General features: G+C 46.2%; 1 protein-coding gene across 2 annotated transcripts in view; it reads right to left on the bottom strand.

The window, feature by feature from the left end:
• VWC2 (von Willebrand factor C domain containing 2) overlaps positions 1-16,545 on the bottom strand; it is a 1,274,203-nt gene that overhangs the window by 1,013,973 nt on the left and 243,685 nt on the right. The gene's annotated exons all lie outside the window — the stretch shown is intronic.

Below are 16,545 nucleotides of genomic sequence, written 5' to 3'. Positions count from 1 at the left end.
TGCCAAAGGAGCCCCGACCAAGTATTGAGTGCATTTACTGAGTATGCATTTCAGTAGACCAACATTTCGGATTTTAAAATAATTTTTTCAAGCTGGTGTTATAAAGTATTCTAATTTACTGAGGTAATGACTTTTGGGTTTTCATTGGCTGTACGCTATAATCATAAAAATTAACAGAAATGAACACTTGAAATAGATCACTGTAATTACTCTATCATATACTGTATATGAGTTTCACGTTTTGTATTGAAGAGCTGAAAAAAATTAACTTTTTGATGATATTCTAATTTTGTGAGATGCACCTGTACAACACAAAAAAAATCATCTTCAGATTGCAATTATTTGGGTGAATTTAACCTATGCAGATATGTAATATTTGTAGATGATTTATACTATTGACAAAAAAATATTCAGAAATCATATCAAAAACTGTCACTGCAATGTACAGGATTTTTAGACTATAAGATGCACTTTTTCCCAAAAAATTTGGGAGGAAAATGGGGGGTGCATGTTATAGTCTGAATGCAGGCTTACTGAGGAGTTGCGGCAGTGGTAGAGCAAGGTCCCTTCCTCTGTGGCAGCCATCTTTCTGAAGCTTCAAGCATCCAGTGGTGCATGGGCAGATTGGGATCTTGGCCCTGCCGAGATCTCAATCTTCACAGGCGCCGTCTCTATCCGCCATTTACCTGAGGTTGTGGGCTTCAGAAAAATGGATGCCAGTGGATTCTCGTGCACAGATTGAGACCTCAGCTGGGCCGAGTTACCAATCTGCGCACGCACCGCCTTTGGCAGCCCATTGCTTCCAGAAAATGGCTGCTGGAAAAACAATCATGCACTCTGCTTTGCTCACTGTCGAGACTGCCTCAGCATCGTCACACTTCTGCCACCAAAGGCTCCCTCCCTCCTGCTCTACACAATGCACTTTACCCTGCCTCAATGTTAACACCAGACCTGCAGCCTCGCACTAGCTACTGGGATACCCCCTCTTCCCACCCAGGGCCTCAGTATTGCCCCACTTATGCCACCGCCAGCTTCCTGAGGAAGGGACCATGCCTCATGCCAACCTGCTCCACCACTGTCAGCCCCCAGGTAAGATACCTTAAATTCGAACTATACGATGGACCTCCAGCTTATAAAAATATTTATTTTCCTATTTTCTACCACAAAATTTGAGGTGCGTCTTATGGTCCGTTGTGTCAAGTATAGTCCAAAAAATATGGTAAGTTATGGTAACTAGAATATAATAGATTATTCTATCCGCAGCCAATAAAGAATCACAAATGAAATGTGTAGCACCAGAAGATCATAAAAATTTTCTACATTAGTTTCTTATTGTAATTTTTTTAATTATGATTTATGTTTGATAGGGGTTTACTTTAAGGTTTTATACAAAGGTGGCTTAGGCTTAATGTGCCCTCTAAGATTTTCGAAGAAGGCCAATAATCGGACCTTTTAAATGAGAAATTGCTTTGACAGTTACTGTCATTTTAACAGACTGCATAAATCAGGACTACAGGGAAACATAAGTGAAATGCCATGCGTCAGCTACTTGTCAGATACCCTCAGGTTTTGTGCATGCTTGGCAGATTTCATGAATATGTTCTATTTTAGTTAATAGGACAGGTACAGAATACCTGTCGGGACCTGGCAAGCAGTTGACAGACACCACATCAACAGTGTTTCTAACCTACAAATGTAGAAATGAGAGTTGCTGGATAACCCTTTAAAGAGTAATATAAAAATGATTATTAAAGAAATCCTCTTCTTGAGTATAAAACTTTGTCCAACTCCTCACTGATAGAGGAAAGTAAATCCACAAACCGTAAACAATTATTAAAATGTTATTAAAAATTATTTTAATAAGTAATTAAAACTATATATGTACTAATATGTACAATGAACATTATAAGAGTCTTTGCACTCTATAACATTGTTTTGTTTATCATTTTCTTATTTTTATCCTATAATATTTCAATTATAGCATGTATTTGTCATAAAATTAAAAAACAAAACAGAGCAGGGTCCCAATTGTTGACAACATCAATAAAATATGCCATCTATTCTTCTGCAGTGGTTGAAAATGAAGTTCTGCCGAGAAATGATTTTATCTCTGCAGATCACACTACGCTCAACAAAATATTTACTGAATTGAACACTGATGAGTACAAGAAAAATAACATACAGGAAAGCAGAATATTATAAGTCTACATTTTACCCATAGATGTTATTGATGTTGGAGATTGTAAGAATGGACAGATGGGTTGTTGCAAGGATCAAGTTATGAAGGGATTATTTTCTATGTCTTCTTCAACTATTAGTAATCCATTTGTTCTATATTCCTTGGCTAGATGGCATGTACATAGTAATTAGAGTTGGAATACATAAAATCAATCATAGCAATGTTTTACTTGCAAATTAATTCTATTCTTAAAGAAGAGTTATACCAATAATGAACAGAAAATCAGATTACAATTAATGGAAGGATAACTAAACCAAAATGTATAAACAATGTCCATTTATGAGCCAGCTGATATATATCATAGGAATAATGATCCTATACCAGCTGTACCCAAATAGAAAGATAAGAAATAAAAATTAACAGATATTTTATGTAGTTTTACTTTCTATTTTGTCTTAATATGCTGTTTAAATATGTTTTTAGTTCATATTAAGTTTAATATAAAAGGTGGAGTCTTATACATTTGGTTTAAAAAAACAAAGAGTGAAGATTTGATAATTTTTCATATTTTTAGACAGAAGCATCTTAGACTGCATTTTCATCCTGGAAGATACATTTTGTACACCTTTAGTAACTTTTATCACTTTCACATCACCTATTACTTTACAAATATGAAGTAGAACGGCACTAGGGTAGAGTGCATCCAAAACACAGGACTTATGGACGGACAGCTGTGTATTCAGGTGCCACAATCACAGAGGGAACTGGTGCTCTGCACAAATATCCAACAAGCAATCCATACGTAGTAGAGAAGAAGAAAATATGCGGCACTCACCCCAAATTGGCTGTGAAGATTGTGGTCTTTATTGGAGAAAAAATATAAATAACATCCGTCAGGACATCAGGTATGTACGAGGGTGCGGTATAGGAGCTCGGACGACGGCCGTTTCGCACACACAGGTGCTTCGACGGGTCCGGACCGGTCCGGTCTATTACTTTGCATCAGTAAGGTGCGTAAAAATGTTGGTACAATTTTGGTGCATTTTCGTGACATTATTGGATGCTTTCCTATCAAGCTACTGCTCTTTTATAAACTCAAATTAATTATATTGCAATGTTCCTCATAAAATTGAATGGATAGCATTTTCTTGTCATCAGAGACAGACTGTCCTGCTGAGAATTCTGGCAGATGCCAGATAGGCTGCAGTAAACTGTCAGACACTTAGGGTACCGTCACACTATACGATTTACCTAGGATCACGACCAGCGATACGACCTGGCCGTGATCGTAGGTAAATCGTAGTGTGGTCGCTGGAGAGCTGTCACACAGACAGCTCTCCAGCGACCAACGATGCCGAAGTCCCCGGTAACCAGGGTAAACATCGGGTTACTAAGCGCAGGACCGTGCTTAGTAACCCAATGTTTACCCTGGTTACCAGCGTAAAAAAAAACAAACAGCACATACTTACATTCCGGTGTCTGTCCCTTGCCGTCTGCTTCCCGCACTCAGTGACTGCCGGCCGTAAAGTGAAAGCACAGCACAGCGGTGACGTCACCGCTGTGCTCTGCTTTCACTTTACGGCCGGCAGTCAGTGAGTGCGGGAAGCAGACGGCAAGGGACCTGACGGACACCGGAATGTAAGTATGTGCTGTTTTTTTTTTTTTACATTTACGCTGGTAACCAGGGTAAACATCGGGTTCCTAAGCGCGGCCCTGCGCTTAGGAACCCGATGCTTACCCTGGTTACAAGCGAACGCATCGCTAGATCGCATCGCTAGATCGGTGTCACACACACCGATCTAGCGATGACAGCGGGAGATCCAGCGACGAAAGAAAGTTCCATACGATCTGCTACGACGTACGATTCTCAGCAGGATCCCTGATCGCTGCTGCGTGTCAGACACAGCGATATCATAACGATATCGCTGGAACGTCACGAATCGTACCGTCGTAGCGATCAAAATGGCACTGTGTGACGGTACCCTTAGTCATCCAGATCGTTAAGTCTTTCTTTATCCTTCCTTGCATGTTTGTCTAGCTTCTTTCTATCCCCCTAAACCTCTCACATACCTGAAGATATTCATATTGTAAAGTTTTGGTGTTATGTTTAAGTCTGGCCTCCTATACTGTTAGGTGTCAAGCTCCCGCTGCTGCACAGGGGGAATCTCGAACCATGTCCACTGCGGTCTCCCATTCTCCTCCAGCAGAACAGCAGAAGTGGAACCCGCTCAGCAGAGACATCGCTCCCAGCTTATGGCTCAAGCTGATACTGTGTGCTTGGGTACTGCTCCCTTTCCAGGCTCTGCCTTTGTAGCCAGCACAGTTCAGCAGCGAGCAGGCATTTCAGGGACTAAGTCCTGCTTTTCCCACACTGAGCATGCCCACGTGATGACCTCCCATTGGAGGTGGGGGGTCACATGCTGAGGTCCTGTTGCGGCTCCTATTGGACCATCAGGAAGGTCCCGGGGTGCTATTGCTATAAAAGGTTTGCATGGCCAAATCGGCCATGCGTTAGTGTAAACTTATTAACTTGTGTGTGTGGATGAATGCCTGTCGATAGATGAAAGCTCCGAATCATTCCCATCCCTAGTGTTGTTGCCTGCTCGCGAATGATATAGCTACCTAGCACCCAACAGTGCTATCCTGCACAATTGCACAAGTTGTTAATCCAGTTAGCAGCGACCGCCAGAGTGGTGCCGTGCGTTGCTAGTGCGCTTTCCTAGCCCAAGTTAGTGTGGTTAGTGGCGTCCGCCAGAGTGGAGCTGCACACACTCTTGTGCGGAAAATATTTACTTTAGTTTCCCTGGCACCGCAGTGGCGGTGTCGCGTGCAAGGGATCTAGAGGGACTATTACCCTGAGTCTTGGGGCAGAGTTCTGTGTCGCCTTGCTTGCGCTCTCTGTGCGGTATCACGGCCCTGTGACACAACAGGGTTCACTTCCTTTATACCAGCTGAAGCTAACCCATGTGTGTACTCACATTATACCGCCATATAGTCCATCATTACCAAGCAGCTGGTGTTTTAGCTGCACGGTGGACCCCGGACTGCGAATGCACCTTTATATCCTTATTATTAATATTATTATTTGGTGCATTCCACCAGTCCTAACATTACACTAGCACCAGGGTCTGGCTTGTAATGGCGGACAAACAGCGTCTACACCGGTACATCCAGCAGCTGGAGGGTAGGTTGGCCGCTCTTGAGCATACAACCTCGGCTGTGGATGTTACCGCGGTCGCTGTTCAGGCTGCTAGCATAGCTGCAGCCAGTTTATCCACTGCCATCCCTGCTCCGACTTTATCCCATCTCCCGCTACCTGATAAGTTTACTGGTGACAGTAAGCTGTGAGCGTGATTCGTGAGACAGTGTGCCATACACCTTGAGCTCCTGGCTGCGCTTTTTCCCACGGAGCGGGCGAAGGTGGGATTTATTGTATCCCTGTTGTCGGGCAGGGCATTGGAGTGGGCAATGCTGCTTTGGGAGCCTGACGATCATGTGGTGCAGAGTGCTCCAAGGTTTCTGGACTCTCCGAGACAGGTCTTTTTGGGACCTCGTGTCACCCATGATTCGGCTCTCCAACTGCTGGCTTTGACACACGGTTCATCAATGGTCAGCCATTTTTCTGTTCACTTCCGGACTTTGGCATCTGAGCTAGAGTGGCTGGATAAAGTCCTTATCCCTGGCACCTACCTTCGCAAAGCCTCTGGAGTCCCCTGTTCAGGTGTCCAAGTCCTTTGAGGCCATGAAGGTTTCTCGAGCGGGTCCTAAGTCTTGGGCAGCTCGAATACCCATGGTCTGTAATGTCTGCCCGCAGTCAGGACATTATACCAAGAGATTTCCACAGTGGCTGGGGAAATGACCACGTCTAGTAACTGGGGAAATGACCACGTCTAGTAACTGTAGGAGGAGGTTCACTAGACACAGCGGCGTTTTCCTTCAAATTGACCTTTAAGGGGACAATTACCTTCGGCCTTTCCACTTTTACGGTCGAGCTTTGTGTGGATTTCGGGGCGGAGGGAAATTTCATGTCCTCAGCCTTCGCCCAAAGGCACGCAATACCCCAGCTTATGCGCTAAACCAGTGACCGTAAGAGTGGTGAATGGGTACACACTCCCCTCACAAATTACACACCTGACTATCCCATTTACGTTATCCATGTCTCCATCCCATCAGAAGATCATTTCCCTTTTTATCGTTCCTGTGGAAATAGACGAGATTCTGCTAGGGATACCTTGGTTGCATTACCACTATCCACATATAGAGTGGTCCTCTGGAAGAATTCTGAGATGGAGTAAATTTTGTGAGGGCAGATGTCTGAGGGAGTGCGTTCAGGTTGCCACAACAGAGGTACCCACAGATCTTACCTCTCTCCAAACACTATTGGTCTTATGTGGATGTATTCTCCAAGAGAGCTGCAGAGACTCTTCTGCCTCACCTCCCCTATGACTGTCCTATTGATCTCTTGCCTGGGTCAGAGCCTCCCCAGGGACGAGTCTATCCTCTGTCTCTCCCAGAGACGGAGGCAATGTCACTATACATCCAGGAAAATCTGGCAAGAGGATTCATTAGGAAGTCAATGTCACCTGACGGGGCGGGGTTCTTGTTTGTGCAAAAGAAGAATGGAGAATTACGTCCATGTATTGACTACCAGGGTCTTAACGCCATCACCATTAAGAATAAGTACACTCTGTCTTTGATATCTGAGCTCTTTGATAGACTATGAGGGTATTTACTAAGTTAGATCTGCGGGGTGCTTACAACCTGGTTTGCATCCGTGAGGGGGATGAATGGAAGACGGCTTTTAATACCAGGGATGGGCACTATGAGTATCTGGTGATGCCCTTTGGGCTCTGTAATGCCCCAGCTGTCTTCCAAGACTTTGTAAATTACATCTTCTGGGATGTGCTCTCCACCTCCTGGTAGTGTATCTGGATGATATTATCATCCACTCTCCAGATAAAGATTCCCATCGGAGAGATGTTTGCAGAGTCTTCGACCTCCTACAGGCAAACTCCGTCTATTGCAAGTCGGAGAAGTGTGTGTTTGAGCAGGAGTCCTTGCCTTTCCTGGGCTATATCATCTCAGCCCGGGAATTAGCTATAGATTCTGCCAAGCTACAGGCAGTGATGGACTGGCAGGAACCTCATTCTCTCAAAGCGGTGCAGCGCTTTATGGGGTTCATTAATTATTATCGCCAGTTCATTCCCAACTTCTCCACTTTGGTAGCTCCCTTGGTAGCCCTCTCCAAGAAGGGTGCAAATCCCAAATTGTGGTGGGAGGAGATCTCAAAGGCCTTCTTATCTGTTAAGTCCCGTTTTGCTAGCGCTCCCATTCTGCATCGTCCTGATGTAGATAAGCACTTCATGATTGAGGTGGATGCCTCATCCGTCGGTGCTGGAGCGGTTCTCTTCCAAAAGGACGCTCAAGGTCGGAAGCATCCTTGCTTCTTCTACTCCAAAACCTTCACGTGGAGAGGAATTATTCCATCAGGGACAGAGAGTTGCTAGCAATGAAGCTGGCCTTTTCAGAGTTGAGACACCTCCTGGAGGGAGCTCGCTTTCCCTTCCAAGTTTACACTGACCACAAGAATTTGGTGTATTTGCAAACAGCCCAGCGCCTAAATTCTCACCAGGCTAGATGGTCCCTTTTCTTTTCCCGGTTCCACTTCACCCTTCATTTCCTATCTGGCGAGAAGAACATACGTGCCGACGCTCTCTCCCGCTCCGTGGTGTCATCAGAGGAGGAGGAGGAGTAGCCTCGGCTAATTGTCCCCTACGAGAGTCTGAGAACTGTGGCTCCAGTCTTGCTATAGTCTGTGCCCCCGGGCAAGACTTTCATGCCATCTAATTTGTGACCGGAGGATATCTCTTGGGCTTACTCGTCCAGGGTGGGTGGACATTTCAGGATAGAGAGGACATCAGAGCTTCTGGCGGGGACTTACTGGTGGCTGCATATGGCCCGTGACGTCAAAGACTATATTTGGGCATGCGTCTCCTGTGCCAAGAATAGGTCTTGTCGACAACGGCCTTCTGGGCTACTTTACCCCCTAACGGTGGCTGTTAGTCCCTGGGAGATGGTCGGGATGGACTTTGTGGTTGGCTTACCCAAGTCCCGTAGCTGTACCATTATTTGAGTAGTTACCAATCATTTCTCTAAAATGGTGCATTTGGTGCCTCTCCCACTGTTACCTTCTGCACGGGCCTTGGCAGCGTTGTTTGTCAAACATATCTTCTGCTTACACGGTGTGCCTGATAAGATTGTCAGCAATCAGGGTCCCTCTTTTGCGTCTCAGATCTGGAGAGAGCTTTGTCGCCTATTTAATATTGAGCGGAATCTCTCATCAGCGTACCATCCTGAGATGAATGGGTTGGTAGAGAGGGCCAACCAGACCCAGGTCACATACCTACGACATTTTGTCTTAGCCAGGCAGGATGACTGAGCATCCCTGCTACTGTGGGCGGAGTTTGCCTTGAACAACGCCGTAGCCGACTACATTGCGCAGACACCATTCCTCCTTAATTACGGCCAGCATCTGCAGGTTCCTATGCCCATGCCCATGTCTTCTGCCGACTCTAGGGTGACAGACTGGGCAGTGGAAGCACGGGACATCTGGGACCGCACACAGGATGCCATGCGGGCCTCCAAGGAGAGAATGAGGGTCTCTGCTGATGCACATCGGCACCCCGCTCCGACTTTTGCTCCTGGCGACTTAGTGTGGCTCTACGCCCGCAATATCAGGCTACGAGTTGAGTCCACTTAATTTGCACCTTGCTACTTAGGTCCCTTCAATGTTCTGGAACAGGTTAATCCTGTGGTCTACCATCTGGCTCTTCCTCCATGCATGGGTATCACCGACACCTTTCATGTGTCCCTCTTAAAGTCTGTTTACATGTTCCTGTTTTCCGTGTCATCTGCCAGGACATCAGGTTCGTCCACGGACGAGTGTGAGGTGAGTTCTATCTTAGGGTGCAAGGTGGTACGTGGCAAAAAGTACTATCTGGCGGACTGGAAAGGTCACGGCCCAGAGCACAGAACCTGGGAACCTGTGGAGCACATTCGGGCTCCGCTGCTCATTGCAGCCTTTGAACGTAGCAAGGCTCAAGGAGGGGGGGTAATGTTAGGTGTCGAGTTCCCACCTCTGCACAGGGGGAATCTCGAACCATGTCCAATGTGGTCTCCCATTCTCCTCCAGCCACAGTGGAACCTGCTCAGCAGAGACGTCGATCCCAGCATCTGGCTCAAGCTGATAGTGTGCGCTTGGGTACTGCTGCCTTTCCAGGCTCTGCCTTTGTAGCCAGCACTGTTCAGCAATGAGCAGGCATTTTAGGGACTAAGTCCTGCTTTTCCGACACTGAGCATGCCCACGGGATGACCTCCCATTGGAGGTTGGGGGTCACATGCTGAGGTCCTGTTGTGGCTCCTATTGGACCATCAGGAAGGTCCCGAAGCGCTACTGCTATAAAAGGTTTGCATGGCCGCTCGGCCATGCGCTAGTGTAAACTTGTTAACTTGTGTGTGTGTGGATGAATGCCTGTCGATCCATGAAAGCTCCGAATCATTCCCATCCCTAGTGTTGTTGCCTGCTTGCGAATGATATAGCTACCTAGCACCCAACAGTGCTATCCTGCACAATTGCACAAGTTGCTAATCCAGTTAGCAGTGACCGCCAGAGTGGCGCAGTGCGCAGATAGTGTGCTTTCCTAGCCCAAGTTAGGGTGGTTAGTGGTGTCCGCAAGATTCTGGGCCACCGATTTGAGCTAGAAAAATAATAAGTATATCTTGCTAACCTCCATCGGCGGATCTATCCGCAACTGTAAGCCTGAGCCTCTAGTTCCAGCAGGGAAAGAGTACGGATTTCTCGGGAGCTGGATGTCCCCATTAGCTCAAATTTGGTTTCATTGGAAAGCCAATGGTAAAATAAAAAGAAAGCAGGGTGTGTTATGATTCTGACATGTTTGGGAAGGAAAATACGAGACTTATAAGAATTAGAGTAAAATTTGGTAAGTCTGAAGAGAGAGGACGGACTGGGTAAACCAACCCCTTTAGTGATGTCACGAGGCTGGGGATTAAAAGTCTCTACCCTTAACCCAGCCTTCAGTCTGAGTTTTTTACTTGATGAGCTGTTTCTATCCCGACCTCCTGATACACTGGGACATTTGGGAGCTCTGCTGTTGTGAATTCTGTTGTCTGGCTCCCTCCTGTGGTCATGAATGGTACTTCGGCTGGTTCTGTCCATGGACTTCCTCTGGTGGGTGTTTCTGAGTTTCACAGGTGACAACGTTAATTCGTTAGCTGCTGCTCTATTTAACTCCACTTAGATCTTTGCTCCATGCCACCTGTCAATGTTCCAGTATTGGTCTGTTCACTCCTGGATCGTTCTTGTGACCTGTCTTCCCATCAGAAGCTAAGTTCCAGCTTGTATTTCTTTGGTTTGCTATTTTTCTGTCCAGCTTGCTATTTAATTTGTTGTCTTGCTTGCTGGAAGCTCTGGGACGCAGAGGGAGCGCCTCCGCACCGTGAGTCGGTGCGGAGGGTCTTTTTGCGCCCTCTGCGTGGTCTTTTTGTAGGTTTTTGTGCTGACCGCAAAGTAACCTTTCCTATCCTCGGTCTGTTCAGTAAGTCGGGCCTCACTTTGCTAAATCTATTTCATCTCTGTGTTTGTATTTTCATCTTTACTCACAGTCATTATATGTGGGGGGCTGCCTTTTCCTTTGGGGAATTTCTCTGAGGCAAGGTAGGCTTTATTTTTCTATCTTCAGGGCTAGCTAGTTTCTTAGGCTGTGCCGAGTTGCATAGGGAGCGTTAGGCGCAATCCACGGCCATTTCTAGTGTGTTTGATAGGTTTAGGGATTGCGGTCAGCAGAGTTCCCACGTCCCAGAGCTCGTCCTTATTATCAGTAACTATCAGGTCATTCCGTGTGCTCTTAACCACCAGGTCCATTATTGTCCTGACCACCAGGTCATAACACTCTGCCAACCAGCATGGTTTTGCTTGAAATGAACTGAGAACAGCTGAGTTTTACCTATTCTTATTTAATCCCTTTATTTTATAATTACTTTGTACATATTTTCAATTGTCTCATATTGTAACATCTTTATATAACTTTTGATAAACACTGCCTTAAATCTTTTATGGAGTATAATATTTAAAATACTAGATTCGTTCTTCTGCTCTAAAACGTACCTTAAGTCTTCTGAAGGGAATTACGCTACTGTTTTGGGTTAGCTTCGGACCCGTTTAATCGAAGCTGGTGGCAGCATACCGTGTTCTGGGTATTTGGGAGTCATTGTAGCAATGGCGGCGTTGATAATTATTGTTCCTGCCTGAGTGGGAGCAGTTATATCGCCTCGCTGCAGCGTGTCCAATAGCCAGTACATAGCAGGCCGTCTTTCTGGCGACTAATTACCCTAGGTGCAGTACCTAATCTGACTTGAAGGTAAGGGGGGAGCCAGAGAACTGCAAGTTCAAGTGGAACTGTAAAGCGGGATAAACATAAATCCCTGCAGTTCGTGTTGCAGAGCAGTGGGATAACTAAAATAAGCTCCTGCTGTAAACTAAGAGGTCAATAGCCTTGTGTGTGTTTTTTCATCACATTGTAGCTGCACATGTGATAGCCGTCTATTGGCCTAAAGTCACCCCGATCCGTGACCTAGGGGTGTGTTATGGACCTGGTGGTTAGGAGCACCCGGCACAACCTGATAGTTAAACTCAACAGGACAAGCTCTGGGATGTGGGAGCTCTGCTGACCGCAACCCCTAATCCTATCACAACAACTAGAAATAGCCGTGGAGCATTCCTGACACTCCCTAGACACCTCTTCACAGCCTAAGAGCTAGCTAGCCCTAGAGATAGAAAATAAAGCCTACCTTGCCTCAGAGAAATTCCCCAAAGGAAAAGGCAGCCCCCCACATATATTGACTGTGAGAAAAGATGAAAGTCACAAACGCAGAAATGAAACAGGTTTCAGCAAAGGGAGGCCAGACTTACTAAACAGATAGAGGATAGGAAAGGAATCTTTGCAGTCAGCACAAAAAACTACAAAAGACCACGCAGAGTGTGCAAAAAGACCTCCACACCGACTAACGGTGCGGAGATGCCACTCTGCATCCCAGAGCTTCCAGCTAGCAAGACAAAATTATGATAGCCAACTGGACAAGGAAACAATGAACAAATAATAACAAGCAGGAACTTAGCTTCTGCTGGAGTAGACAGGTCACCAGAAAGATCCAAGAGCGAACTGAACCAATGCAGGAACATTGACAGCTGGCATGGAGTAACGATCTGAGTGGAGTTAAATAGAGCAGCCAACTAAAGGATAAACCACGTCACTTGTGTAAGGAACCTCAGAAGCAGCAGCTCCACTCACAGCCACAGAGGGAGTCCATGGACAGAACTCGCCGAAGTACCATTCACGACCACAGAAGGGAGTTCGACAACAGAATTCACAACAGTACCCCCCCCCTTGAGGAGGGGTCACCGAACCCTCACCAGAGCCCCCAGACCGATCAGGATGAGCCAAATGAAAGGCACGAACTAGATCGGCAGCATGAACATCAGAGGCAAAAACCCAGGAATTATCTTCCTGACCATAACCCTTCCACTTGACCAGGTACTGGAGTTTCCGTCTCGAAACACGAGAATCCAAAATCTTCTCCACCACATACTTCAACTCCCCCTCGACCAACACCGGGGCAGGAGGATCCACGGAGGGAACCATAGGCGCCACGTATCTCTGCAACAACGACCTATGGAACACATTATGGATGGCAAAAGAAGCTGGAAGGTCCAAACGAAATGACACAGGATTAAGAACTTCAGAAATCTTATATGGCCCAATGAAACGAGGCTTAAACTTAGGAGAGGAAACCTTCATAGGAACATGACGAGATGACAACCAAACCAAATCCCCAACACAAAGTCGGGGACCAACACAGCGCCGGCGGTTAGCGAAACGTTGAGCCTTCTCCTGGGACAATGTCAAATTGTCCACCACATGAGTCCAAATCTGCTGCAACCTGTCCACCACAGTATCCACACCAAGACAGTCCGAAGGCTCAACCTGCCCTGAAGAGAAACGAGGATGGAAATCAGAATTACAGAAAAAAGGAGAAACCAAAGTAGCCGAGCTGGCCCGATTATTAAGGGCGAACTCAGCCAATGGCAAGAAGGACACCCAATCATCCTGATCAGCAGAAACAAAGCATCTCAGATATGTTTCCAAAGTCTGATTAGTTCGTTCGGTTTGGCCATTAGTCTGAGGATGGAAAGCCGAAGAAAAAGACAAATCAATGCCCATCTTAGCACAAAAGGACCGCCAAAACCTCGAAACAAACTGGGAACCTCTGTCCGAGACAATGTTCTCCGGAATGCTATGCAAACGAACCACATGCTGGAAAAACAATGGCACCAAATCAGAGGAGGAAGGCAATTTAGACAAGGGTACCAAATGGACCATCTTAGAGAAGCGATCACAAACCACCCAAATGACCGACATCCTTTGAGAAACAGGGAGATCAGAAATAAAATCCATGGAAATATGCGTCCAGGGCCTCTTCGGGACCGGCAAGGGCAAAAGCAACCCACTGGCATGAGAACAGCAGGGCTTAGCCAGAGCATAAGTCCCACAGGACTGCACAAAAGAACGCACATCCCGTGACAAAGAAGGCCACCAAAAGGATCTAGCCACCAAATCTTTGGTACCAAAGATTCCAGGATGACCAGCCAACACCGAACAATGAACCTCAGAGATAACTCTACTAGTCCATCTATCAGGGACAAACAGTTTCTCCGTTGGACAATGGTCAGGTCTATCAGCCTGAAACTTCTGCAGCATGCGCCGCAAATCAGGGGAGATGGCAGACAAAATTACCCCCTCTTTAAGAATACCCGCCGGCTCCGGAACACCCGGAGAGTCAGGCACAAAACTCCTTGACAGGGCATCAGCCTTCACATTCTTAGATGAAACGACAAAATCAAAACGGGAGAAAAAGAGCGACCATCGAGCCTGTCTAGGATTCAACCGTTTGGCAGACTCGAGATAAGTCAAATTCTTGTGATCCGTCAAGACCACCAAGCGATGTTGGCTCCTTCAAGCCAATGTCGCCACTCCTCGAATGCCCACTTCATGGCCAACAACTCTCGATTGCCAACATCATAATTGCGCTCAGCAGGTGAGAATTTTCTAGAAAAGAAGGCACATGGTTTCATCACCGAGCAATCAGAACTTCTCTGCGACAAAACAGCCCCTGCTCCAATCTCAGAAGCATCAACCTCGACCTGGAATGGAAGCGAAACATCTGGTTGACACAACACAGGGGCAGAAGAAAAACGACTCTTCAACTCCTGAAAAGCCTCTACAGCCGCAGAGGACCAATTGACCACATCAGCACCTTTCTTGGTCAAATCAGTCAACGGTTTAGCAATACTAGAAAAATTAGCGATGAAGCCCAGGAACTTCTGCAGGCTCTTCACAGATGTCGGCTGAGTCCAATCATAAATGGCCTGATCTTTAACAGGGTCCATCTCGATAGTAGAAGGGGAAAAAATGAAACCCAAAAATGAAACCTTCTGAATTCCAAAGAGGCACTTTGACCCCTTCACAAACAAGGAATTCGCACGAAGGACCTGGAACACCATTCTGACCTGCTTCACAAGAGACTCCCAATCATCCGAAAAGACCAAAATGTCATCCAAATATACAATCATGAATCTATCCAGGTACTCTCGGAAGATGTCATGCATAAAGGACTGAAACACAGATGGAGCATTAGAAAGCTCGAATGGCATAACCAGGTACTCAAAATGGCCCTCGGGCGTATTAAATGCTGTTTTCCATTCATCGCCCTGTTTAATTCGCACAAGATTATACGCCCCTCGAAGATCTATCTTGGTGAACCAACTAGCCCCCTTAATCCGAGCAAACAAATCAGACAGCAGCGGCAAAGGATACTGAAATTTGACTGTGATCTTATTAAGAAGTCGGTAATCAATACAAGGTCTCAAAGAGCCATCCTTCTTCGCCACAAAAAGAACCCTGCTCCCAATGGTGACGATGACGGGCGAATATGACCCTTCTCCAAGGATTCCTTTATATAACTCCGCATAGCGGCGTGCTCTGGCACAGATAAATTAAACAGTCAGCCCTTAGGAAACTTACTACCAGGAATCAAATTAATAGCACAATCGCAATCCCTATGAGGAGGTAGGGCACCGGATCTGGGCTCTTCAAATACATCCCGGTAATCTGATAAAAATTTAGGGACTTCAGAAGGAGTGGAAGGCGAAATTGACAACAATGGAACATCACCATGTACCCCCTGACAACCCCAGCCGGACACAGACATAGATTTCCAATCCAACACTGGATTATGGACCTGTAGCCATGGCAACCCCAAAATGACCACATCATGCAGATTATGCAACACCAAAAAGCGAATATCCTCCTGATGTGCAGGAGCCATGCACATGGTCAATTGAGTCCAGTGTTGAGGCTTATTCTTGGCCAAAGGCGTAACATCAATTCCTCTCAATGGAATAGGATACTGCAAGGGCTCCAAGAAAAAACCACAGCGCCTGGCAAATTCCAAGTCCATCAAATTCAGGGCAGCGCCTGAATCCACAAATGCCATAACAGAATAGGACGACAGAGAGCAAATCAGAGTAACGGACAAAAGAAATTTAGACTGTACCGTACCAATGGTGGCAGACCTAGCGAACCGCTTAGTGCGCTTAGGACAATCGGAGATAGCATGAGTGGATTCACCACAGTAAAAACACAGCCCATTCCGACGTCTGTGTTCTTGCCATTCAGCTCTGGTCAAAGTCCTATCACACTGCATAGGCTCAGGCCTATGCTCAGAGAATACCGCCAAATGGTGCACAGTTTTGCGCTCACGCAAGCGCCGATCGATCTGAATGGCCAAGGACATAGGCTCATTCAGACCAGCAGGCGTGGGAAATCCCACCATGACATCCTTAAGGGCTTCAGAAAGACCCTTCCTGAAAATTGCCGCCAGGGCACACTCATTCCACTGAGTAAGCACAGACCACTTTCTAAACTTCTGACAATATACCTCCGCTTCATCCTGACCCTGACACAAAGCCAGCAAGATTTTCTCTGCCTGATCCACTGAATTTGGTTCATCATAAAGCAATCCAAGCGCCAGAAAAAACGCATCAACATCACGCAATGCAGGATCTCCTGGCGCAAGGGAAAATGCCCAGTCTTGAGGGTCACCACGCAACAAAGAAATAATGATTTTTACTTGTTGAATGGGGTCAACAAGACAAAATTATGATAGCCAACTGGACAAGGAAACAATGAACAAATAATAACAAGCAGGAACTTAGCTTCTGCTGGAGTAGA

This window comes from Ranitomeya imitator, chromosome 6 (genome assembly GCF_032444005.1).
Source record: "Ranitomeya imitator isolate aRanImi1 chromosome 6, aRanImi1.pri, whole genome shotgun sequence".
In the NCBI taxonomy this organism is placed as follows: domain Eukaryota; kingdom Metazoa; phylum Chordata; class Amphibia; order Anura; family Dendrobatidae; genus Ranitomeya; species Ranitomeya imitator.
The sequence above is the reverse complement of the archived record's forward strand: the minus strand, read 5'-3'. Positions and strand labels throughout refer to the sequence as shown.